This window comes from Amblyomma mixtum, chromosome 8 (assembly GCF_055824585.1).
Source record: "Amblyomma mixtum isolate Tamu chromosome 8, ASM5582458v1, whole genome shotgun sequence".
Lineage (NCBI taxonomy): Eukaryota > Metazoa > Arthropoda > Arachnida > Ixodida > Ixodidae > Amblyomma > Amblyomma mixtum.
The window spans coordinates 144,063,490-144,089,924 of record NC_143019.1 but is presented as its reverse complement, the minus strand read 5'-3'; the positions used below and the strand labels follow the sequence as shown (position 1 = coordinate 144,089,924).

The window sequence follows — 26,435 nt, the reverse complement described above, 5'->3', positions numbered from 1 at the left end:
ATTAGTGTCACAGAATGCAAGTACACTTGGACTGCTCACCATTTGCATATGCAAACTTGCCCTCGAAGTAAAAATTAATAAATAAATAAATAAATTAATACTGTCATGGTGAGTAGAAGTGATCTGGTACCGGCTTTTCTATTTGGGCTTCAGTAATAGCCCGAGAGGGCAGACAATTAACCTATAGCATGAATGTTATATCAATGTCATCGTATGTGATTCAACATTTATTCATCATTTGACAATATTGCTGCAATGTAAAAAGACCACTTTAGGGCAACGTTATCAGCATGTTGCTTGGTAACATTGCAGCAACATTATCTAATGTTGAAGAATGTTAGCGCAACATAGTACAACATTGGCAATGTTGTTGCAACATTGCAGTAACATACTGTGCTACTAGGGCTGTTTTCTGCAGTGGAAAGCGTCACGACCACTCATCTCCACTAAGGGCATGGAGGAAGGAAAAAGAGAGGAGAGGCCCTTTCCATACAACACCATGGGAGAAAAGTATGGAGGAAATCACGTGGTTTTTTCGCGATCGGGAGGCCATCTAGTCCGGGCAGCTTAGCAACGGCGTCGTAGTTGCTGCTTGCAAACCGGGCGGTAGCAGACGGTCGCGGCGTAGCATTTGCGGTGCGGCGTAGGCGTACTTTTCTCAACTGCTCGAGTTTGTTTTTGATCGTGCTCACAGGCTGACGTTGGCGCCGTGTGACGAGTTAGTGGACCGAGCAATGCCGAGAGGCGGACCGGCTCGGCGGTCGCCGTCAACGGCTAGGCTCGAAGGAACAGACGATGATGCACGCGCTCCACTGCGCAACGAACAACTTTGAGCTGTGTCCTTTTTATTGCCTTGCTGCCTCGCAAGTTCTAAACCGTCGGCACCGGGTGGCGCCACAAAACAGACATCAAACCGAAACTGTAACAGTCCTCCCCCATTAGTTTGTTCAAGAAGAGAAGAGCATTATGGAGAGTAGCGCTGCACTGGCTTGCGGCTTCTCATGCTTCTTCGCAACTGAGGCGTGCTGCACGCTGACTTGGGAGAGTTCATAGCAGTCTCTTCTGTACCACCAGTCACGTTCACAGTTGTCTCTTCTGTGCCACTAGTAGCACTCACGGTGAGGTCAGAGTCCACAGAAACAGCCAAGCTGGTGTCACACTCAGTTGATGGGTGGCTGGAAACGCCCTGTGTTCCAGTAGGTCCAGGCCTCCATAGTTCAGTGGTTGGCTCAACGATTTCTTCGACTTGAGGACGTAGGTGGTCGCCGTGCCTATGACAGAGAGTACCGTCACTGAGACAGACTGTAGCTGCTGACTGACCTGGGGTGCTCGTGACACGTGCGGGTACCCACGGTGGCCCTCGACGAAAGTTCTTTGCGAGTACGTTGTCTCCCACATTCGGCAATGGAGAAGAACGACACCCTTTATCGGCCTGTAGTTTCTGCTTCACCTGTCTCAGCAGCACTGAAGTGTGTAGATTTGGGCGAAGAACATTCAAAGGTGTCTTGAACATCCTTCCCATGAGCATTTCACACGGTGCTCTGCCTGTGACTTCATGTGGCGTGGTTTTGTAATGAAATAAGAACCGCGAAATCTGGGTTTGGAAAGATCCAGATCCACTCTTCTTGGTCTTGTTCTTGACAGTCTGTACGACGCGCTCTGCCGCACCATTCGAAGCTGGATGGTAGGGAGGCACAAGCATGCGACGTATTCCATTACGTGCCAAGAATTCCAAGTACTGTTCACTTGCAAAGGCAGGCCCATTGTCGGAAACTATGAGATCCGGCAGTCCATGCTGCGCAAATGTTGTTCGCAAAGCATTGATAACAGTATCCGCTGATGTTGACGCCACTGGAAAAACTTCGACCCACTTTGAATAGGCGTCAACAATGACCAGGAATGTATGACCCATGAATGGGCCCCCAAAGTCAACGTGAAGTCTTGACCAGGGCCTCTGTGGAAACGGCCATGGCGTGTGCTGAATGCGTTGAGGTGCACGCAGGTAAGCTTGGCAGGTTTCACAGCTCTTTACACTCTTAGTGATGTCTCCATCAACTCCCGGCCACCAGACGTGGCTTCTGGCAATTATCTTGCTTGTCTCAATGCCAGGATGCCCTGCATGAAGTATCATTAGGATTTTGGCTTGCAAAGATTTTGGGATAACAACTCGGGAACCCCACAGCAAGTAACCTTCATGGAGGCTGAGTACGCTGCTCCTTGCTGGGAATGGATTTCCTTCTGGTCCTGCTGGAAGTTTTTCCCCTCCCAGGACAGCAAGAGCTACATGGCTCAGGAATGGATCCTTTTTTGTAGCTTGTGCCACAATGGCAGGTGACAACAGTCCTGGGTATGCTTGTTCAAACATGAACATTTCAGCAGGTGCAGGTAGATCCACGTTGTTTGCAGGCAACGGCAACCTACTGAGAGCATCCGCATGACCCAAGTCCAGACCAGGCTTGTACACAAGCTGGTACTTGTATGCAGAAAGTTTCAATGCCCATATGACTAGTCGTGGTGATCTTGCACTGGAATGGGTTTGTCATCATTCAGTAATCCTAGTAGAGGCTTGTGATCCGTATAAGCAGTGAAAGGATTGGTGGAAGTACTGGTGGAACCTTTCCACACCAAATACAAAGGCTAATGCCTCTTTGTCGAGTTGGCTGTAGTTTTGCTCTGCACGAGACAAACATCTGGAGGCAAAAGCAATGGGCAGTTCTCGACCATCAGATTCTCGGTGTGCCAAAACTGCGCCGATCCCATACGGTGAGGCATCGCAGCTGAGACACAGTGGCTTCCCTGGGTCGAAATGTACTAGGACTGGGGCGGATGTTATTAACTGCTTCACTGCATTGAATGCATTTTCTTGCTTTTTTCCCCACACCCATTTCTTCTCGTTCATGAGAAGTAAATGCAAAGGGCGGAGGCGTCCGGAAAGGTTTGGTAGGAAACGCCTGTAGAAGTTCACAAGTCCCAAAAAACTTTGAAGCTCCTTGACGCCCCGGGGTGCAGGTGCATGAAGGATGGCAGATACCTTGCTCAAACTTGGAGACAGGCCTTGTTTGCTTATGATGTGCCCGAGGTATTCAACTTGTCGGACGAAAAAATGACACTTGTTGAACTTCAACTTAAGTCCAACATCACGAAGTCTAGATAGGACAGCACTCAGGTTGCGAAGATGCTCTGAGTCATTCGAGGCAGTGACAAGAATGTCATCGAAATATACTGCAACATGTGGCAGCCCTCGGAAAAGGTTCTCCATCTCCCTTTGGAACAAGGCTGGTGCTGATGACACGCCAAAAGGAAGACGTGTATACTGGAATAATCCCATGTGTGTAGAGATTGTGACATACTTTCTAGATTCTTCGTCAAGAACTATTTGCTGGTAGGCGTCCCTCAAATCCAGCTTCGTGAACTTCTCACCTGCTGACAGCATGGCCCACAGGTCCTCAATTCTTGGAATTGGATACTTTTCCATCACAGCCACTGGATTAACGGTAATCTTGAAATCTCCGCAAATCCTGACACGTTCATCCTTCTTGGCCACTGGAACAATTGGTGCAACCCAAGCTGAAGAAGTGACTGGCTCCAGGATGCCTTCCCTCTGTAGGCGCTGAAGCTCTTGTGACACCCCATCCTTCATATTTGAAAGGGTGTGCGCTAAAAAAGACGTACACAGGAAAAAGATAGAGACGACAGGAAAGATCCTTCAGGGCAAAGGGCAGTGGCCGTGGCTTGAAACACTTTGGTACAGCATCTTGTGGAACATGGATTGTGGCTTCTGGACCCTTGAAAGTTCCCAGGCTCTGCTCAAACACCTCAGGAAACGCTTGAAGAAGGTCCTCAACATCAGAAAGAGCATGAATGTCTGCTTCCACGCGAGCAATGTCAATGCCCAGTTCTCGAATCCAGTTCCGGCCCAGAAGTGTAGGTGAACGTTCCCCAGTCAGGAATAAAGGTAGCACTGCTTTTCTGTCACGAAACTGCACTGTGACATCCGCTCTACCTTGAACTTGTGTGAGCTCTCCCGAGTAGCTTCGCAGGAGTACAGCCACCCTGATTTTTAATAATATAGCGCGAGCGTCGACCGAACTGCTGGTCAGCGCCTTATAACGGCGATAAGCGTGCAACAAGGCGAGAGTTCGCGCATGCGCACAAACTACAGAGCGTCGTCTGCTACGCTGTTCCGAGCACGAGGACACACGCCCTACCAGAATATCAGTTCTCATGATCCCGCCAAGTCGTAGAGCGCATGCGCACGATTAATATGTGAGACTGCATGAGACGTGATTTCTTTCTCTCTCTTTTTTTTTTTTTGCCTATTACGGGAGGTCAGCCTGGCGATGCAAAGTTATGATAAGAAAAAATAAAAGGAAAGAAATATAGCAGCACATTGAAACCACTGCATGGATCGCGACCAACGGGGTTCCAACCAACTCTTTAATCAGCCTTGCAGTGCCTCGACGGTATAAAATGACATTGGTTGGAACCCCGTTTATCGCGATCCAGGCAATGGTTTCAATGTGCTGCTATATTTTTCCTTTTTTTTTTGTCATCATAACTTTGCATCGCCAGGCTGGCCTGCCGTAATAGGCAAAAAAAGAGAGAAATCACGTCTCATGGAGTCTCACATATTAATCAGGCGCATGCGCTCTACGACTTGGCAGGATCATGAGAACTGATATTGTGGCAGGGCGTGTGCCCTCGTGCTCGGAACAGCGTAGCAGACGACGCTCTGCGTTGGTGCGCATGCGCGAACTCTCGCCTTGTTGCACGCTTATCGCCGTTATAAGGCGCTGACCAGCAGTTCGGTCGACGCTCGCGCCATATTATTAAAAATCAGGGTGGCTGTACATCAGACGGCATGACAGGTACTCATGGTGGAAAAAAACAGCGCAAACTTAGACAGAAAACACAGAAAAGAGCGGAGACACTACAAGCGCTGACTCGCAACTAAGGTTCACACCTTCACACCAACTAGCCCAAATGTCTGCTTTGCCATCACAGGTACTGACGGTAGAAGCTCCTGAAGACGATTTTTTTCCATGACAGAAACGCTCGCACCGGTGTCCAGCTCCATACAGAGCGGCTTACCGCAAACGCTGACTGTTACGGTGAAGGGTGGTGACGGCGCGACGGTGTCGACTGGCCACATGTCAAACACGTCGGCAGAAACGTCGTTGTCAACAGTGTTGACTGGATGAGTCCCACGCGAAGTTTTGCGAGCCGGAGACGCGGACGCATGTGGCTTTGTGAATTTTCCCTTCCGTGACGAAGCGTGCTTTTTCTTCGAGTTGCACACTCGAGCAATGTGTCCCTGCTTCCTGCAGTAATTGCACGAACTACTAATGTGCTTGCACACGGACGCGAGGTGTTCGTCCCCACAGCGGTAGCATGTGACACGCCCCTTTGATGCCGCGACTTGATAAGTGGGAAGCGCGCTTCGGCTTGAGTTCGCTATCTCGCCGGCATCTTTCTTCGCAGCTTCCATGGCAAGTGCAGTCTGTACAGCGTCTTCATACGTAAGGTCTGCTTTCTCGAGCAGCCTCGTCTGCACGGCTGTGTCGTTGATGCCGCACACGATGCGGTCCCTCAACATGTTGCTATGCTCAGTTCCGAAGTTGCAATGTTCAGAGAGGCTTTTGAGCGACGCCACAAAGTTACTGACTGACTCGCCCTCCGCGCGAACACGCGTGTTGAACCTGAAACGCTGCGCGACAGCAGATGGCTTGGGGCAGTAATGGTCACCAAGAACAGAAAGAATTTCTTGCAAGGTTTTGTCTTGCGGTCGGGCGGGCTTCACGAGATCCCGCAAGAGAGCATGCCGAGAGGCGGACCGGCTCGGCGGTCGCCGTCAACGGCTAGGCTCGAAGGAACAGACGACGATGCACGCGCTCCACTGCGCAACGAACAACTGCACCTTGAGCTGTGTCCTTTTTATTGCCTTGCTGCCTCGCAAGTTCTATCCCGTCGGCACCGGGTGGCGCCACAAAACAGACATAAAACCGAAACTGTAACACGCCGTTCACTCATATCTCAGGTGGAATTCGCTGCAAAACTCTCGTTGTTGCGTGCATTGATTTCAACGTGCTCGGCGACCACGATCGCACGGGCATTTCGTCTACTGCGTCACTGCTCGGAGCCGTCGGGAGACTACCGCTGCTCACTGAGGAGCACTCGCGCTGTTCGTTCACCAGTGATTCAATACGCCGTGCGCTAGAGAGATCGTCGGCGTACTGTGCGGACGTTTCACGTCCTGTGCGTGCAGTGTGTGTGTGCCATTCGCGCTCCCGTTTCCATCGGCAGTGAATCCTCGTTGCTATTACGCGTGTTCTTGCAACGCTCCAGTGATCGTCACTGGTGTTAGTGTAACTGTCATTTTCGTTTTTCGCGATTGCGCTTGTGTGAGCGGCGGGGGCCATGACATGGGCGGAGGGCGATATTTTAAAGGAAGCATGCAGCTGCGCTCACTTTGCAGAAACTTTATTACCCGCCCGTTTCAAGCGTGTAACGTTTGAAGCGTCTAGCGAGCTCTAGCTTCTGGGACGTGCCGGGCTCAAGTGTATTCGTTCATATCGTGGCCAAGTCTGTACGTGTTTCTGGTCGCGCGCTATGCTTAGACCGGTTTCCTGTTGCAGGTTTGCAATTGCTTTTCTATCTGATGTCATAGTCAAGAAGTGCGAAAAAGGCGAAGCTCTAACTGAATTAGGACACCTTTTCTCACGTGTTTATTGTGACCATATCCTGTGATTGTGTTTTTTGGGGTAAAAAGTACTTAGTGAAATGAGGACCCACATGTGCGCTGAATTTCATTGATGTCTGTGGTTATGTTGAAGAAAAATAATTTGATGCATTCGATCATTACGTACAATAGATCAACTTTCATTTTATGTGTTGCCATCACGAGTAAAGTGGGCTACTATGCAGTGACATTAGAAGCTAGTATTTCATCAAGTAGCGAAAAGCGTTGCGTACAGCTGCAGCTCTGCACATTAAACATGAAATACGGCATTGAAATGATGCACAACACCGTGAAACTTATACTGCAGCCACTGGGTACTCATAAACTTCTAGAAGTCTGAAAAGCTACGGTAATATATATTATGCACAATACTAGATCTGTGGATATGTGAAACATGCTATGTTGCCATGCTACAAAGGATGGATTTATGGAGAGGGGCAGTCACATTTTAAACATTTATTTCTTGGACTTTTTTCATTGAGAAAAAGATGTTCAGAATGGTTATCCTGTGTAAAATTTCAGATAAACCCTCCCCTGCTGTCTACTATACATGGTCTGTTCTGAAAGTAGTAGGACTGGTTTTTTCCTGGGCGAACGGGCGGACGAGAGGTGGTCTGCGCGTGCAGGATCGTTGAAGGGGGATATTGGGAATGCTGTGGAAAATCGGCAGTCGGCTCTCGGCCGTTAAAGAGAGGAGGTCGCTTGTACTGTGAATCCCTGTCGAAACGTCTCGTCACGCAGAATCGTCGAGCGTTTACTGCATCAGCGATACGCGATCAAATTTTGAGCAAATCTTGGTAAAACGGGCAAAGAGACTCACAACATGATTAAGGAGGCCTACGGTGACACTTCCATGGGTAGATCAGGTGTTTTTGATAGGCACAAGCTTTTCCAAGAAGGTAAGGAAAGAGTGGAGGGAGACGACCGCTTCAGACGCCCTTCGACCAGCAAGACCAACGAAAATGTGTAGCGAGAGAAACATTTACTTAACAGTGATCTATCAGAATGATTGCTGAAGACTTGAGCATTCCTCAAACCCAAGTTTTTGGGATCGTAACAGAAAACTTACCCATGAGGAAAGCGTGCCCGAAGTTGGTGCCGGGAGTGTTGTCAGAGGAGGAAAAGGCCAACCGGTAGGATCTTCTTCGTCATCTGAATGAGGACCCCGATTTTTTGTCCCGCACAAGGCGGCAACGCTGTCTCAGCCCCCCTACAGCCTCGACTTGGCCCTGCCAGACTTTTTTCTATTCCCAATAAAATCGACGCTCGAGGGGAAACGTCACGGATCGGTAGAGGTGGTTCAACAGGCCGTGACGAGGGAGCTAAACAGCATTCCGGTCCAGGCGTTCCTGGAGGCGTACGAAAATTGCAAAACTCATTAGCAGCAGTGAGTAGGTGCGGAAGGGTGCTACTTTGAAAAATTGTAATCGTTTGTACTATTCTCTTGAATAAATTTTGTTTAAAAAAATGAGTCCTACTACTTTCAGAACAGACCATGTATGCACTTTGGCCCTCTCCGTTTCTGTCACCTGCGTGAGTGGCTCTTGGAGTTGTGAATCAAAAGTCATTGCTGGCACGGCCACCAATACAACACGTTATGATATTACATTTTGCGTTCAGGGTCAAGAACTCAAACTTTTTAGTATACTTGCCCATCCTCACTGCTGTATACGAGAAAGCACCTTACATCACCAGCCGCACGAAAACATGCTATGAAGATAAGTATAGTATTTATGGCCAATAACAAAGTACTGCAGAATTTTTCCTACACTCACTGCTGCAGCACAAGGCAACGTTGACATAGCCAGCTTCCCAAACATATGCAATGGAAGCAGATGGCAACACTCAGCATCAAGAGCTGCATTAAAAGGCAGGTTGAACACTAAGGTGGGATGTGATCATGCATGGCAGCATTGTTCACGACTCAGCCGAAAGCAGAATAGTGCACACTCATTCAGCATAAAACTGAGAGGTTTGTGCTATCCTCCAGAGAGCGCGATTAAAGTGCGGCCAGTAGCGGCACACTTTTATGCGAGCATGGCATGCAAGCAACCCAATATCAATGACCTTGCTCAGGGATCTCATGCACGAACCTCTAAACTCATTCTAGCAAAGAAGGATTTTTTTTACAACCTCATGAGCACATTTGACAGCTGTCCACTCGAAAATCATTACGCTCTCAAATAGAAAGTGTTGCAGAGTACCATTCAAATATAAGTCTCGTGCAAGCAAGCCATGAAAGGCTTCCAGGGTAACCATATACTAAAACATTTCAGGAAGCTTAAGTTTAAAGGGAGTACTTTACACTGCATTAAGGTGGGATTGTTTGTTCGGAAGCTTCATGAAATACACTGTGAGATCCAAGGCACACAGCATTAAAAAGAGAAAGAAACAAGAAAAAGAAAGGAAGAAGAAAAAAGAAAGTGCTTTCAGGCAATCGGTATGTGAAATCTCTTAACTTTAGAACGTTCCCCAAAGCTCTTATAAAATTTGACAAAATATTTTTGCAGAAATGACTCAAAAAACCTGAGCTACTGGTGACTATTGCATGCCATACTCAGTAAAGAATGCAGGGACTCGTTCGGTTGAATGTGAAATTTACCGTTGATTTTATATGCGACTATTGTTGCGTATACCTTTATGCAGCTGTAGTTTCTACCGGCATCTTGCTTACACCTACGATTAATTCGATCCCGACTTTACTTATTCATTGATCACACGCACCCTTAAGTTATTCTAAACTCAAGGTAGACACGTGCGCCGAAGCAGATTAGTAAAATTCTTTCACAATACAGCCACTACCAGTGGCATAGGCAGAAGTGTTTTTCGGGGAGTGTTATACGCCGCTGGCAAAAATAAAGAGACCCTGCGCTTAAACAATACCTTAGAGATTTTTCTTCTTTAATAAAGGCGAAGGGTTAGTTTTGTTCACTGCAATATCTATATAAAGATACGTATGCACACAGGATCCCGAGAACTTCATTCATAAAAAACATTTATTTTCTCACAAAAAACAACTTATACGGAAAAACGTGGCTATTTACAATATTTTCACATCATATACAACAACACAAAAGCTTCTGCTCTACAACAAAGTCATCAACTGCAAACAAATGGCATTTGTCAAAACTTCTACCCCGTACATGCAAACCTGCGGGGGCCTGCGCCCATGCGGTAGCACGCTCCTTCGTTGGCTTTGAAACGCGCGCGCAATCGGCGCGGTGGCGAAACGTCAGCATGACGTCAGCCCGGACAAGATGGCGGCGAGCTTGTTTCTCATAGAGTCAATATAACTTGTTTCTCTTCACAAAATGTCACGTGACGGTCTCTCCTCTCATTTTCCTTCCTCCAAGACCATGGAGGAAGGAAACCTCCATGTCCAAGACTAAGGGAATGGTTACGACAAGGCGCCGAGGTGAGCGTTGCAAACAATATCCTTTGAATGGTAAAAACTCGTTAAATCAGTTGTTATACTTTTTTCTGCTCAGTTAGCCGAAATTGTTGGAAGCACTACAGTTGAAACCAACGTTCCTAGACAGTTTCAGTTTCGCAGCTCCGCTCGAAAGGTGGCTAAAGTGGCGGTCACGGGAACTAGTGGCGCTGCAGTCGAGCTTTTCTACACCGTCTGCTGTCGCGGGAGTTTCGCTCGCTGCAGCTACGACAGGCTAGGCAGATTTTCAAGCTGGTTTTTCGTGTGATAGTGCTGTTAGTGTTGTGAAAACGTGTTTGTGGTGAAATATGTGCACTTGGTGACTTCAAGCGAGAGGTACACATGCCATCCTGCTTTGCGCCCGGCTGCACAAGTGGCAACAGAAACGATGCCACCGGTCGTCATTTTTTCAAATCGCCTCGCGATGCAAGCGAATTTAAAAGGTGGGAGCAGACGTTGCATGGCAAGGACAGACGGCTCTCTCACACGTCTAAGATATGTGAGCGTCATTTTGAGCATGAAGATATTATCAAGGAGTACAAGCACGTTGTGAATAGGCAAGAGGTCCGAATTCCCCGCGGGAACTGGGCGCTAGTGCGCGATGCCGTCCCTCGACTCTTTCGCGGCCTGCCAGACCGATTCTGAAAGCCAAAAATTCTGAAATTCAGACGGAAGTCACCAAAAACGCGTGCTGTCATGCAGACTGATAAGTGTGAAGATTCTTACAGCGACAGTACGTCCTCCTCAGGCGATCCTTGCGTAGAGGCAGTCAGCCCGAATGAGCTGCTTGGCCTAGGTCTTTCCCGCTCAGCGGAAACCAGCGCTACGTCGACTGCACTGACGATTGGTGACCTGGCGACTGCGACTCTACCATATACTGAGTGGCAACATGATTCTATACAGGACGAAATAACTGGGAAGGTGTGTGCAGTTTTCTACTGCAGAAAGCTATAGCGGCAAGCCGTCTAGTCATTCCCAAGGCGTGGAAGATGGTAGCTGCTTCGTGAACGGCTACAACAAGCTGCACAAGCAGCTGTTAAAAACTGTAGCTTCTGTCACTGACCTTGAGAACATTCTGCTGGAAACAGATGGCTTAAATATCTGTGCAGGAGTAAATACAAACCTTCATGAACAGCCGACGAAGTCGGAAGCTGTTCATCACAAACACTGTTATGTTTTTTTCGAAGCAGCTAATCTGTGCGCGTTGCTTGCGTTTTCGAAGACAGGTTCGAGCGAGGAAGAAAACGTCAGCACCTAAGAAGGGCCAGAAGCTGCAGAACTTGAAGAGGAAAGCTTTTCGAGCAACTGCCGCGCGGGAGAAAAAACAGAGCGAGGTTGTGGCACTGAAAGCAGCGCTCGCAAAGCTTACAGATCAAGGAATTGAAAGAGCACTGGTTGATCTCCAACCTTTGCAGCGCCTGGCGTTCATGACAGCATTAAAGCAGCTGAAATCAAAGTCATCATGTGGCATGCGCTACAATGCTGAGTGGTTGCTAAACTGTTTAATGCTGAGGATAGCCAGCCCACGAGCTTACAGGCTTATTTATGACATGAAGATGATCCCACTGCCCTCCATGAGTCGTCTAACTCAAGTCCTTAAAGGCATACCTTGCAAGTTCGAGTTCAACTCCATTTGTTTGGAAGCAATAGAAAAGCAGTTAAGTGGGAAAATGGGTGGCCAAGGATTTGGCACTCTGATATTAGATAAAATAAAACTGCGCCAGGCGTACAACTTCAGCAAGTCGACATATAAGATTGACGGCTTCGTCGATTACGGTGACATTTCAGAAGGAAGCACAGAGCTTGCGGATCATGCTCTTGTTCTTATGTTTGTGCCTGTGCTTGAAAACTGGGTGCAACCTATTGCGACCTTTGCCACGAAAGGAGCTGCCCCTGGAAACATTCTGGCGCAACTGTGTTGGAAGCAGTTATCCAACTGCACAAATATGGAGCGACTGTCATATCGGTGGTCAGCGATGGTGCTGGAAATAATCGTTCAATGTGGCAGCACATGGGAATCAGTGGCAACGTTGCATCTCCTTGTCACAAGATTCAGCATCCTTGTCTACCTGAAGGGAAGTACCTCCATTTTATGTGTGACATTCCTCACGTCGTCAAATGTGTGCGGAACCATCTGCTCAAGCACAGATATGGCCAGGTATGCTTGAAGTAACCCACTTGAATTAATAATACGTCAGCTGAAGTAGAGACACCAATTTTTTCCGATTGAATGCTCTCTTTTTCTTCGGAATGGTGTGCAAGATACTAGTATACATGAGCCATAACATGGCATTCACCTACGCCAGCTTAATGATCTGTGATTGACTTTTTTTCTCCCATGCTGTTTGGTTTCGTTTGCAAAGCCGAACAAGCAGACGATTTGAGGTCACGTGAGTGATGCAAAAACGATTATTTATTTTTTGCATTTCGCAAAAAATCAGGCTTGTGCAAAAGTTTATGTGAATTAATAAACGAAGGTAGCGACCATACTGCAGTTTTTCTATGCCTCCAGCTCAAAGCGTCTGTTACGTCACAGCCGTCGTTCGGCTGTTGAAACGAAAACCGAAACAGCATCTTGTTAGCGCAATCCACACGGCTGTCCATGTTTTCTAATGTGCAGCACATGCAGCACAACATAACAAACAATTAACACACGAATAAAATTTGGTGTCACTGCTCTTTTAAGGTAATGAGATGAAAAATTGTATTTGCGACTTTTTTTTAAAACAATACTTCCAGGCTGGAGACTACAGTATTGACTTCAGTCACTATCAACTGCTCTTCGAGACGGAGAAGAAGAAACATCTAAAGGTCGTCTATAAACTGACGGCAGCTCATGTGCAACCGACGAACCTGCAGAGAATGAATGTGCGGCTTGCTGTGCAGGTTAGCTACAAGGGGCACATGCACAAAAATGTATAAATTTCAACGCTTTCAGTGTTGGGAGTGGTGTCATCAAACACTACTTTTCTTGCAGCTCTTCAGTCGGAGCACTGCCATTGGCCTGCAGGTCTACAGGGCAGAGGGTGTTGAAGGACTGGAACACACTGAGGGAACAGAGGCCTTCACGAGAAAAATGAACGATCTTTTCGATGCACTGAACGCAAAACACCCTGCGGAAAGGATCCGAGTGAACTCGCCAAAGATTCAGGTACTTTTTCTTAATGTGATGTCAGTGGGCGGGCTCTGAGTTGTTTCTTATCGTGATATACGCTTTTGCTTCTCAAGGGTTTGACTCAGTAATCATTGATTTCTTCGAGCAGGTCATCAAGGACTTCCTCCATCTGCTTGACGAAACAGATCATAACCACCAACATCGAAATATGCTCTTGTTTCCTTCACAGCAAACGACAGAATCTCTACGAGTGACCTTGCTGTCGGCTTTAGACATAATTGATGAGCTGCACAAAGCAGGTGTGCCTTATTTACTGACGGCCAAGCTGAACCAAGATCCCTTGGAGGTAACACGCGTGCATAATGATGAAACGTTGAACATAGCGCAATTTTTTTAAGTAGCAGCCTATAAGCGGCAGCCTGTTCGAAAGAAAAAAATTAGTTGTAAATGGTGAAATTACTAACAAACTTTTCGCCTGCTTTCTCTTTTTGTTTTCAGAGATTCTTTGGCATTGTTCGCTCTTTCCATGGCGATGATGACCATCCCACGATCATACAGTTCAACCAGATTTATAGGCTTTTGTCCCTGTTCACTCCTGTGAAGAATGCAGTGAAAGGGAACTGTTCTGGAGCTGCTGAAAGTTTCCTCGTGTCGCTGCATGACAGCCTCGGAGAAAAGGCAAAGGCTGCTGCGGAGCTCAGAAATGCTGTGGAAGAAAAACTATGCAAGAAGCTTCTTAGCATAAGCCCTTTTTCGAGTGAAAGTGATGACCTGGGCGACCATGGATACGAAAGAGCTGGACCAGAAGAAATGGTTATCTATTACTTAGCAGGATATGTGCATAAGAAGATAACTAAGGCAGTGCATTGTAAGGATTGCCAGGTCACGCTGACGGCTGCTCCTGGACACGCCAGCCCAAGTGATGTTGTTCAGAGGCACTTGACTGACCTGAGGTCGTTCAAGCCAGGATGCCTACGCGAGCCGTCGCTAAGGCTGTACGCAGTCATAAAGAAGATAGAGAGCATTGTTCACAAAGCCCTTGAGAAACGCGTTGTATTTGGTTACATGTTCTGGGAGGTGCAAGACAAGCTTGAAGAGTCCTCTGTGCCTGCAGTCGGTTGTCATGCTCACTGCCAGGAAGTCACTCCTAAAGTGATCAAGTTTTACGTCATCATGAGGATGCACTTTTTTTCCAGGAAAATGAACTCTGAAATGTTGGTAACTGCTCAAGTGCAGTCAGCGAGAAAGAGAGCAAAACTGCTTTAAGCACCCATTAATGGAACGCTTTTTACAAAGCAAGATTTTTTTTTCTCTTTCCATGGAAGCGTTTGACATTTAAAATAATTTTCTCCTCAAGAGATCGATAAATTGTTTTTAAAAATGGCGCAGTTTAACGAACGATGTGCCGTTAAAAGCTGTACAATGAAATATTTAAACAAGTTTGTCTTACCTTATTCATATCTCGTTCAATTATTCGAACCTAATGAACACAAGAAACGGTAGATTATTTCATTGCACAGATTGGCGTGAAGTGCTATAACCGCCAGAAAGAACATAATATATACAATGACACACTCGAGAAGGTTGGGACTATAGACACCTAAAAGGCGAAGCGCGCCGATCATGCGTGCCTCCTTCAGATATTGTTCGCCCCAACCCCATAGGTTGTACCCTTGTACCCTCCAAGTGGAACAGCTTTTCGACACGCACCGACAGCAGTTATGCCATATTCTTGTTTGGTCACGCCGGAAAAAAATAATTAACCTGCAGGTATGGGCGCGGCGCCACCCGTCTTTACGAGGATGTAGCAGACGACGCGCGAGATGTGTAGAAAAGCGCGACTGCAGCGCCGTTAGTTCCAGCGACGTCCACTATAGGCACGCCATCAAGCGGCGAGACTGAAACTGTCTAAGAACGTTGGTTGAAACGGCGCCTTGTCGTGACGTTTTCCACTGCAGGAAACAGATGGCGCCACCGTCGTCCTTCAGCAAAAAAAAAAAAAACTGCGTTTGCGGGATTTGGTTCACCAATCCCTACGAAGACGATTACTTTTTCGCATCATGCACGGCTCAACTAAGTACGTACCGTTGTAAAACTTGCTACGATACAAAAGTTACCATAATACACAAGCTCTGTGTGCAGTTTCACCGCAAACGAGCTAGCGGGAAAATTGAGGCGGGAAAATTGTTGAAATTATTCACGATAAAAACGCACAATACTGTACGTTTGAATTGTATAGTGCATGTGTCTGCAGGTCAGAAAGATCTTGCCTCTTGCGTGTTGTCAACGGTAGTTGTGTCCTTTGGCCGATGGTGTAAGGGCAGTGCCAGATGGATTTTGTCGAGTAGTAGGCGGCCCGTCCGTGTGGTTATAGCAAGCTTGTGGTTCAGTTGGGATATATGTTCTCTGAGCCTCCAAGGTGTGTTGAAAACTCCGAGAGACATCAGTCTGGTTGTTGGTGTTGACTCGGGAAGGCCCAGTGCAGACTTGTAGGCCATCCTGACAAGAGACAAGAGCGCGGGATGTCAAGTCACCGCGGTCGCATCTTATTGGACAGGCATAATAAATGCGAGACCTCTGGTTCCCGTCTGGACAGATTGCTGTGAAATCCTCTCTCCTGCTGCAATGATTCTGACCCAGAAAGCCGGCGGCAACACACAGCCACCCGAAGTCTTCAGTAATCCGACGACAGTGGCGTCATGTTCATTGCCTGGACTCTTTTTGATGCCGTTGGCGACTTGAGCTCCCGCCAGACCTCGTTGCAAGTGGCAGTCGTCAAGTCGCGATCTCAAAGACGGTTCAGAAGAAATGCTTGTGCATATGTTTCTTGTGTTCGTCTTGGTTGCGCTATAGCTCTTTTGTTCCTGAAGGAAGTTCGTCGCAACCCAGTGGGTACTTTTTCCCCCTACCAATATAGAGCGCAGCCCATGGCTGCAGTGACACCTATAAGAAATTTGGAAGCAGTGCCTTCCTTTATTACTTCACACACACTTCCTAATTGATCACATATGTATAAGTGCGGATGGCGGGGTGGTCTAGATCAAGAGGGCAACTCAGGGAATGAATAAGACATTTATCCGTCTCTACTCCACGCGAGAAATGTTCGTTTCGCTTGGGCGACACCTCTCCCGCGCCGTGCTCTCTCTCCCGCGTATGCTTTCCCCCTCTATGACATCTCTCTCGCGCGGTGCATTGCACGAGTACTGCGGCATCAGCACCAGTCGTAACAACAGTCGTAACATGCATCATACAGTTTCCACTTGTGAAAGAAACAAAGAGACGTCACAAGCGCGCTCTTGTCTTTGTTTCTTCCGTCCTGTGTTTCGCGCTGCTTTAAGATGAATCCGTTCCAACTTGCCCAGTCTTCTGTTCCTGCCATCTGAGTAGCAGTCGCAGCCCAAACGCGTGCCACGGTCAACTCGTTACAAGAGTAGAGAGAAATTTTATTTCTGCTTCTTCCCGACTGTGCACGCATTTCACTGCGCGTAGCAGTGGAATCTTGATCAGCTGAAAGGAATCACAATTCTATCATTTGTAAAGTCAATCAGCTGATTGACTTTACAAATGATAGAATTTAATATCCATCCAGAACGAGCGCGCATGATATAACTTGAATACTCTTCTGAAATTTGGGACCCGCACACCAAGAAACATATCGACTCGAGCTCATCCAAAGGAAGGCAGTACGTACGTTTCATTTTTAATAAATATAGAAGGTCGGACTCCCCAACACAGCTCATGAAAGACAATAGCATTCCGTTGCTTCGTACGCGCAGAAAACTTAACCGTATTTCTTTCCTTCATAAAATTATCTCAGGCAAGCTTAACATTTCTCCCCCTTCATTCATCAAGCATTCCACTGCTCGAAGGACCCGCTCATTTAAGTACATATTGAATTAGAAATATTATAGCGCAAACAAAGACACGGACAAAAAAGAGAGGAAACATACACACAAGCGCTAACTGTCAACTGTCAAGGTGTTCCACTGGAGTGGTTTATTCCATTCCCCTGTCTTGTGGAAAGTTTTATGTAGGCCAAACTGGACGTTGTGTCAACGACCGTCTAGGGGAACACGCCCTAAACTTAGAAAATAAAAGCGATAAATACGCATCTTGTTGCACATGTCAGTAAGTGTGGAGCATGCGTGGCCCGGTTTGAGGAGACAAAGGTTCTTGGCAAAAGTAAAGACAGGACAGCACGGATAAGCCTAGAAGCCTGCCACATACAGAAACTTGGCAGCGAGTGCATCAGCGAGCCTTCTTTATCTCTGTTCCAGGCTGAGATTGACTATTTTAATGCAGCTACTTAGATGGAAGATAAACCGAAGTGTGATGCCCTTGTCTACCCGCGCATGCGCTCGCGATTTGATGGCTTTGACTCAACCTTTGTTTTTTTTGTCATTTTTTCTCACGATCCTTCGGCCTATAAAAGGTGTGGCTTTCACCGAATAAATTCAGTTGACAGTTAGCGCTTGTGTGTATGTTTCCTCTCTTTTTTGTCCGTGTCTTTGTTTGCGCTATAATATTTCTAATTCAATATGAACTACCAACTCGCCCAACAGGAAGTTTTAATGACATTTAAGTACAGTTTCTTCCCTCAAATAATAGCAGATTGGAACGCACTCCCTGAATCGATTTTTGACTCTCCTGACGTAGAACAGGCGCTAAAAACATTTTTGCTTCAGTAAAAAGGAAGTGACTCTCCTGTATTCAATTTTAAGCATGTATTTCTCTTTGTCGTTGCTATGTTCATCTTTTAAGTTGCTTTGTGTGTGTCACATAAAATGTTTTCACGTACGTGGTGTTGTGATTTGTGTTTTCTCATGCCCCTCCTGCTTGGGCCAAAGCTGGCCTGCAGTATTTTGAAATAAAAAAATAAAATAATTAAATGTCTTTTTTGCGCCATGCGCGTTCACTGCACGGAGTTCATGCCTCGGGAAGCAAAAAAAAAATTAAAAAAGTATGTCAGAAGTGGGGTTCGAACCCACGCCCTCTTACGAGGACCAGAGCTTAAATCTGGCGCCTTAGACCACTCGGCCATCCTGACAGGAACGGCAGAGTGTGTTTCAGAGTGCATTATAAATGCAAATGTAAAACTTGTGATGTGTCCGGCTGAGAGGCACAGCGTGTAGGACCATGCTTGTAACAGGCGTTGATAGAACGGCGGTTAACCTGGGGCCCCATGGGCCTGCTCATGAGGTACTGCGATTAATTATGGTGGCGCAGGTTTTTCATACACCACGGCATTATGCTTGCCGGTTTCGATGCGTACGCTTTAAAGCTTCAGCTAGGGTACCTTCCTGAAATATCTGCACGCGATTCTCAATCCACTTGTCGCTTAATTGTTATCCTTTAACTTTCGCAGACGTTGACAAAAAGCACGATGTTATTAAGTGCAGGCATGCCGGATGAACAGCATATGCCGCTCGCTGCTGAGCTAAGGCAGGACTAAAAATGTTGACAAACTTTTAATTTTCTCACGTGACTGCGTGCGGGAATAAATGCACTGCATTTCTTCAAAATATGCCCACTCTTAATGCTTCGTCTTCGTCGATGCTGCGTCAGCCAACGTTTCACAGCCTCAACAGCGACGTCTGCTAGGGCGCGGTGCTCATGAGATCGCACCGCGCTCCACCGCCCCGGTGTCGTGCTCGTCCCAGCCGAACGTGGAGAACCGCACGAGTGCCGTCAGCCGAAGACACCGCTAGTTTTTCACGTGGAGCTTTCTTGGGTCAAAGCAGAAGTCTGGGCGAGTTGGTAGGTGCTCATTCTAAAACAGACAAGACAGGACGGCGGAAAGAAACGTACTACAACAGCGCTCTTTCCGTCGTCCTTGTCTTGTCTGCGCTGTTTTAGAATGACTTCCTTTGGTGTTCGGAAGGCTTCAATGCTCAGGGGATGCTCTGCCGTTCCTACTGATGTCACTGCAGGGGCAGTGACCTTAGCTACATATGACGCCGGCAGCTGCTCATTTGTGTGGCTTTCCAAGCTGCAGCTTCCAACGCAGTACAGGGTGAGGGGCGAAAGCTTTCTTAGCAGGACAGACGCGTGTCGAAGCAACGATTGTGTCGCTGCGACAGGAACATGTTGCGTCCCTGCGTGTTTCTGTGGTGGTAGGTCAACTGCTTGTTGATTAAAAGACTAGCGCATAAAACTAGGACAAAGGCAGAGAAGGAGACAGGACGAGCGCTAAACATCAACTGAAGGTTTACAAACAGTATCTCCGAAGCAGTTTGCCACATTTTGATTAGTTTGCGCTCTTTTTAACCCAGTGTGCCACTGAAGTGTTTTTAAGTATACCTGTTTGTTGTAGTAAATCTTCTGTTGATGTTTAGCGCTCGTCTCTGTCTTTGTCCTAGTTTCATGCGCCAGTCTTTTAATCAACAATGACACACCAACTAGCCCAGCTTTCCGCCTTGATTCAACCGCTTGCATTGCGGCTGAACATTTCCCGTCAGGCGCTGCCCTGTGCAATGCCACCAGCATCGAACACATTTAGGGTGACACATTCAGGCGCTTCCATAAAAGCAACTTTTTAGTGAAGTTCTTTTATGCAGCTCTAATTTAGGCGCCCCCGGCTTATCCGCTATGAGTTAGCCCACCTTTGTGAACTCCCCAATGGCGTGCAGCAAATTTTTTCGTGAATTTTTTTATTTTGTGTTTGCTTAACTACCAGGTAGCTTGAATCTGCAGCAGTGACGTTGTTTTTTAAATGTTTTCTTCTGCTAGTTGGGTACCGCTTTATTTTTGCTGCCAGCTGAAAAATAACTGCAATAGCACTTCACTTATGCCGAAAGAAAGCATGAAATAGCTGTTTTCTTTTGCCTGTCACTCGAGCGCATGCGGGTAACATGCGGCCGATTTGTGCCTAACAATACGGCTGCTCGGACCAGCTAGGGCCGGCGTTAGTCTCCTGTGTACGTGGTAAGGCAGGCTGGTTGGTTTGCATCTTGTACCCCCTTGGCGCAGGTAGTTTCACGAGGACGCCTGTCTCCTCGTCTCTTTTGTCCTTGTGAAATTATTTGCACCAGGGTGGTTGGTGCATGTTGATGGAAACGACTGAAGACAAGAAGCGCATGTGTTCTTCCGCCTTGCTGTTCTACCTGTTCAGACCGCACGTGCCACAGCACAAATAAGAATTCTAAGCGGGGGCAAGAACACAGGTTTCATCAAAAGGGGTTCTTGTATCAGTGACAATCTTGTTTCAGTGGTGAAAGGTTAGGTTAGACAGGGGTTGTAGCCAAAGCAAAGATCAAGTGCTTCCTGGTAGAAGTGAGGAGCTCTTCGTAATCCAACTTGTGGCAGGAAGTTGTCTTTGTTGCTCACCCATGACTGTCCTGTCCTGCCCATTGTCCACCTGTGTCCTGCTTTTGCGCTCTAGAAGTTTACCCAGCAACAAGATATAGGCTTCTGCTGTCCTTGTTTTGTTGCTCTAGCTGCTTTGGTCAATACTGCACGTTTCCTTTCCTGATGACCAGTCATTTTAACCAAGTAATGCTAACAAATAGCCAATAGTGTAGCACTCGCATCTGCTTATCAATCTTTGTGTTCGCACACATACTAACTAGCAGGGCCTTGTGCACTGGCTATTGCTGTTTATAACAATACGGGAAATACAGGAACGTTTCGTTGATTTTATAACACAGTTTGAATTGCTGACAGGCGGTAGCATGGAAATGTGTTGTCTGAACAAAAAATCTACATTGATGAGCCAGTACATTGTTGGTGGGCCCATTGTGCATGTCAAAGGTCAGTAACCTGGACCAGAAAACAAGCATCAACGTTCAGTCAGAATTTCTGCGTCCACCTAAAGACAGGTTCCAGTATCAATCGAATAAGCAGTAGTGCAAAGAGCAAGCTTGATGATTACAAAGGGCAGAGAATGTCCAGCCAAGTGAGGCCTATTTCAAGCCACTTCAGCTTGCACTGGTGTTGCACTGGCACTGTTCGTGTGTTGGCATCCTTCAGGGCAGCCTTGCTGAGAGTACTTTGTCCTTACTCTACTCTTCGGCGGTGTAGGTGTCTCACTTGATGTGTAGCTTTGTATGCATTCCTAATTGCACTCAGAGCGGCAACGGCAGTCAGACCTGTGATGCACCGGAGGATGCTGAGAATCTCTGGCTCCCGACAGGCCACCACTGGAGACTGAACCTGTGGCCTCAAGCGTACCTAGTGCTTGGACAAACGCTAACAATATCTTAGTACACAAGAAAGGAGCTGTCCAGGACTTGAAGAATTACAGAACGGTCACCTTACTGTCCGTTGCCTACAAGGTATTTACCAAGGTAATTGCTAATAGGGTCAGGACAACCTTAGACTTCAATCAACCAAATGATCAGGCAGGCTTTCGCAAAGGATACTCGACAATAGACCATCTTCATGCTATCAATCAGAGAAATGCGCAAAATATAACCAACCACTACATATAGCCTTCGTTGATTACGAGAAAGCATTCGACTCAGTGCAAACCTCAGCTGTCATGCAGGCATTGTGAAATCAGGGTGTAGAAGAGTGTTATGCGAAAATATTGGAAGATATTTATAACGGTTGCACAACTACTATAGTCCTCCATAAAGTCAGCAATAAAATTCCAATAAGCAAAGGTGTCAGGCAGGGAGACACGATCTCGCCTATGCTCTTCACCGCCTGTTTACAGGAGGTATTCTGGGACCTAAAATGGGAACAGTTGGGGAAAAGTTAATGGAGAATACGTAATTTCCAATTCGCTGATGGCATTGCCTTGCTCAGTCACTGAGGACATGAACTGCAAAGCATGATCAATGAGCTAGACAGGCAGAGCAGAACGGTGGGGCTAAAAATTAACATGCAGAAAACCAAGGTAATGTTCAACAGCCTGGCAAGAGAGCAGCAGTTCGCAACTGGTAGCGAGGTGCTGGAAGTAGTAAGAGAATATGTCTACTTAGGGCAGGTAGTGACAGCAGATCCGGATCATGAGAGGGAAATAACTAGAAGAATAAGAATGGGGTGGAGCCCATATGGCAGGTTACCTCAGCTCATGAATGGCAGTTTACCAGTATTCTCCAAGAGAAAAGCATACAACAGCTGTATCTTACCGGTACTCACCTATGGGGCAGAAACGTGGAGGCTAACAAAGAGGGTTCAGCTTAAGTTAAGGACAACGCAGCGAGCTATGGAAGGAAAAATGATAGGTGTAACGTTAAGGGATAGGAAGAGGGCGGAGTGGATGAGGGAACAAACGCGGGTTAATGACATCCTAGTTGAAATCAAGAGGAAGAAGTGGGCTTGGGCAGGGCATGTAATGCAAAGGAGAGATGACCGCTGGTCCTTAAGGGTAACGGAGTGAATTCCAAGAGAAGGCAAGCGTAGCAGGGGGCAGCAGAAGGTTAGGTGGGCACTTCCAGCACCTCATCACCAATTGCAAACTGCTGTTCCCGTGCTAGGCTGTTGAACATTACTTTGGTTTTCTGCGATTTTAATGTTTAGACCCAGCAGTCCCACCGTTCTGCTCTGCCTGTCTAATTCATTGATCGTGCTTTGCAGTCCATGCCCCGGGTGACTTAGCAAGGCAATGTCTTCAGAGAATCTCAGATTACTCAAGTATTCTCCATTAACTCTTATCCCCAACTGTTCCCATTTCAGGCCCCTGAACACCTCCTGTAAGCAGGCAGTGAAGACCATTGGCGAGATCGTGTCTCCCTGCCTGACACCTTTGCGTATTGGAATTTTATTGCTGACTTTATGGAGAACTATAGTAGTTGTGCAATCGTTATAAATATCTTCCAATATTTTCACATAACACTCTTCTACACCCCGATTCCGCAATGCCTGCATGACTGCTGAGGTTTCCACTGAGTCGAATGCTTTCTCGTAATCAATGAAGGCTATATATAGGGGCTGGTTATATTCTGCGCATTTCTCTGTCACCTGATTGATAGTGTGAATGTGGTCTATTGTCGAGCAACCTTTACGAAAGCCTGGCTGATCATTTGGTTGATTGAAGTCTAAGGTTGTCCTGACTCTATTAGTAAATACCTTGTAGGCAACTGACAGTAAGCTGATCGGTCTGTAATTCTTCAAGTCCTTGACGTCGCCTTTCTTATGAATTAAGATAATGTTAGTGTTCTTCCAAGCTCCTGGTACACTCGAGATCAGAAGGCATTGCGTATACAGGGTGGCTGGTTTTTGTAGCACAATCTCTCGTCCATCCTTCAACAAATCGGTTATCTGATCCTCACCAGCTGCTTTCCCCCTCTGCATTCCTCCTAAGGCTCTCTTTACTTCCTCCTTCGTTACTGGCAGGATGTCCCATTGCTGTGTTCCACTGCCTCTCTCAGTAACATTCTGATTGCAATCGCTACTGAATAGATTTGTGTAGAACTCTGTGGCTACTTTAACTATCTTATCCATATTGCTAATGACATTGCCCTCTTTGTCCCTTAGCGCATACATCTGGTTTTTACCTATGCCCAGTTTTCTCTTCACTGATTTTAGACTACCGCCGTTCCTTCGAGCATGCTCGATTTTCTCCATGTTAAACTGTCTTATGTCGGCTACCTTGCGCTTATTTATTAACTTCGATAGCTCTGCTAGTTCTATCCTGTCTGTGGAGTTAGATATCCTCATGGTTTGGCGTTTCTTAATCAGATCTTTTGTCTCCTGATATAGCTTGCTGGTATCCTGTCGAATCATCCTACCACCTACTTCTGCGGCACACTCTGTAACGATAACTGTGAGATTATCATTCACTTTTTCAAGACTACGGTCGTCATCTTCAGGTAAAGTGGAAAACCTGTTTTGCATCGACATCCTGAATTCCTCTACCTTCCCTCTTAATGCTAACTAGTTAATAGACTTCCGCTTCAGTAATTTCCCCCGTTCCCTCCTCAAATCTAAGCTAACACGAGACCTTACCATTCTGTGGTCGCTACAACGGACCTTACCGAGGACCTCCACATCCTCTACGATGCCAGGGTGTGCACACAGTATGAAGTCTATTTCATTTTTAGTCTCACCATTGGGGCTCTTCCACGTCCACTTCCTATTGGCTCGTTTGCGAAAGAAGCTATTCATGATCCGTCAATTATTTCTATCTGCGGACTCTACTAATAACTCTCCCCCGCTAATCCTAGAACCTATGCCATAGTCACCTGTCGCCAGGTCTCCAGCTTATTTCTTGCCTGCCTGCGCATGTTGCTGATTCCACGTCTTCGTAGAAAGTTTCAACTATCTGGTGATCATGGCTTGATGTAGACGCGTAGGCCTGCACCACCTTCAGCTTGTACCTCTTAGCCACCCTGTCGTTAATAGTATAGAACTCCTCGATGTTGCTAGCTATATCCTGATTAATGAGGAATCCCACACCTAGTTCTCGCCTGTCTGCTAATCCACGATAGCGCAGTATGTACCCACCCTTTAGTACTGTATACGCCTCATCTGTCCTCCTGACCTCACTAAGCCCTGTAACGTCCCATTTTACACCCGCCAATTCCTCCAGCAGCACTGCTAAGCTAGCCTCACTTGATAAGGTTCTTGCGTTAAACGTTGCCAAGTTCAGTCTCCAAGGGCGTCCTGTCCGGAGCCAGTGGTTCTCAGCACCCTCCGCTGCGTCACAAATCTGACCGCCGCCTTGGTCAGTTGCTGCGCAGCCCCTGGGAATTGAGGGCCGAATCTTCTTCTGGTGAGGAAGTATGCTGTTGGTTCCATTCACCAAGATCAGGCCGCACTCCAGGACTGGTTATGCAATTCCATTGACACGCGGAGTTTTTTTTTTTTTTAAGCCCGGTGGAGAATTGCGTGGCACCGACCAGGATTCGAATCCCGGTCCTTTTGCACGCAAGGCGGACGCTCCACCTCTATGCCATTGCTGCTACCTAATGCGAGACAGCCGAACACAAAGCTATGGGGCTACGGAGAGCATCAATTCATCTGCACTTCCACGTGCCATTGCTCTTTGGAATGATCTTCCCAACTGTATCACATCTATTGGCAACCACCAATTATTTCAAGACCAGCTGCACAAGCATTTTCTTTAACGACATTGTGTCTTGTTACAGGTTGTTCTGTGTCGTTGGCTGCCTTTTCTTCTGGTTGGTATTGTATTAAGTTTTGGTTTCTTGTGCAATTTCAACCATTCGTTTGTTTTTTATGGCTACTGCTTTTTCTTTAGATGTCTATTGGGCACATGCGATGCGTTCTTGCTACTATTTTAATTTTTGCTGCTCGTGGTGATGTATGTCTTGTAGTTACGTTTTGCCCTGTATATTTATAATTGTTTTTACTGTTTGCTTTGTATCATGCATGGTATTTAACTATTTCTTCCTACAGTTTTTGCCCCCCCCCCCTACTCAATGCCCTTCTGGGCCCTGTAAGGTATTTTGAATAAATACATAAATCTGCCCTCTGTGATCTGCGTCTTGCTTGCCACCGTGGTTGCCGGCAGGCTGGTTCCGGTGGCTGCCAGACCACGTGACCATGATGCGATCTCCTGTCAGAGGCAAACTCTCTGGCAGCGAGCCCATGTGTGGTAAATGGAAGAGGCACAATGCCTGGTCACTGCCGTCTTCAGGTTGTGGGCTGTTTCATATGCCTGTGTCTTTGCCTCAGCTCATTTTGAGGGGCTGCCACAAAAGGCCTTGCTGTGACTGCTGTCATGAGGGAATGTGGCCGAGTCCAGCCTAGCCATTTCATCAGTGAAACTTGTGTAACGCATGACTTCCCGAGTGCCAATTCAACAAACTCACTCCTTTGTTTTTATGAGCTTCGAATCCAAAGAGTCGAATGACAGCGACCCTTTTATCCTTACATGAACAGGACCAACACGCACCAACTCCTGACAGAACCTCATACTAAAATCTAAAAACTGCACGTCTGACTGAGAAGTTTGTAGTTAGAATTCATTCCTTTTAGGGCATATACATAATGATAGAACACTTGATTGGAGCTTTTTTGTGGTGTGCGTATATAATGCGCGGGACATGCGGTTGATGTAGAGCGCTCTTAATGGAGGTTAAGGCGCTGCCAGTCGGCGGAGAAGACTGGAAAACCTCAATTCCCCAGACCCCGAGGGTGCTGCTTGGCAGTTAGCCGCTCACGCTACATATATCCTGGCATACCAGAGCTAAGCCACTGCCAATTTTTTTCTCTTTTGCTAATAAAATGAAGCAATCGTG

At 46.9% G+C, this 26,435-nt stretch overlaps 1 non-coding gene across 1 annotated transcript; it reads right to left on the bottom strand.

Annotated features, from left to right (window-relative positions):
* Nucleotides 1-18,247: 18,247 nt before the first annotated feature.
* TRNAL-UAA (transfer RNA leucine (anticodon UAA)) lies at nt 18,248-18,331 on the bottom strand. The gene has a single exon. It is a non-coding gene; the product is annotated as a tRNA-Leu (tRNA).
* Nucleotides 18,332-26,435: the final 8,104 nt, after the last annotated feature.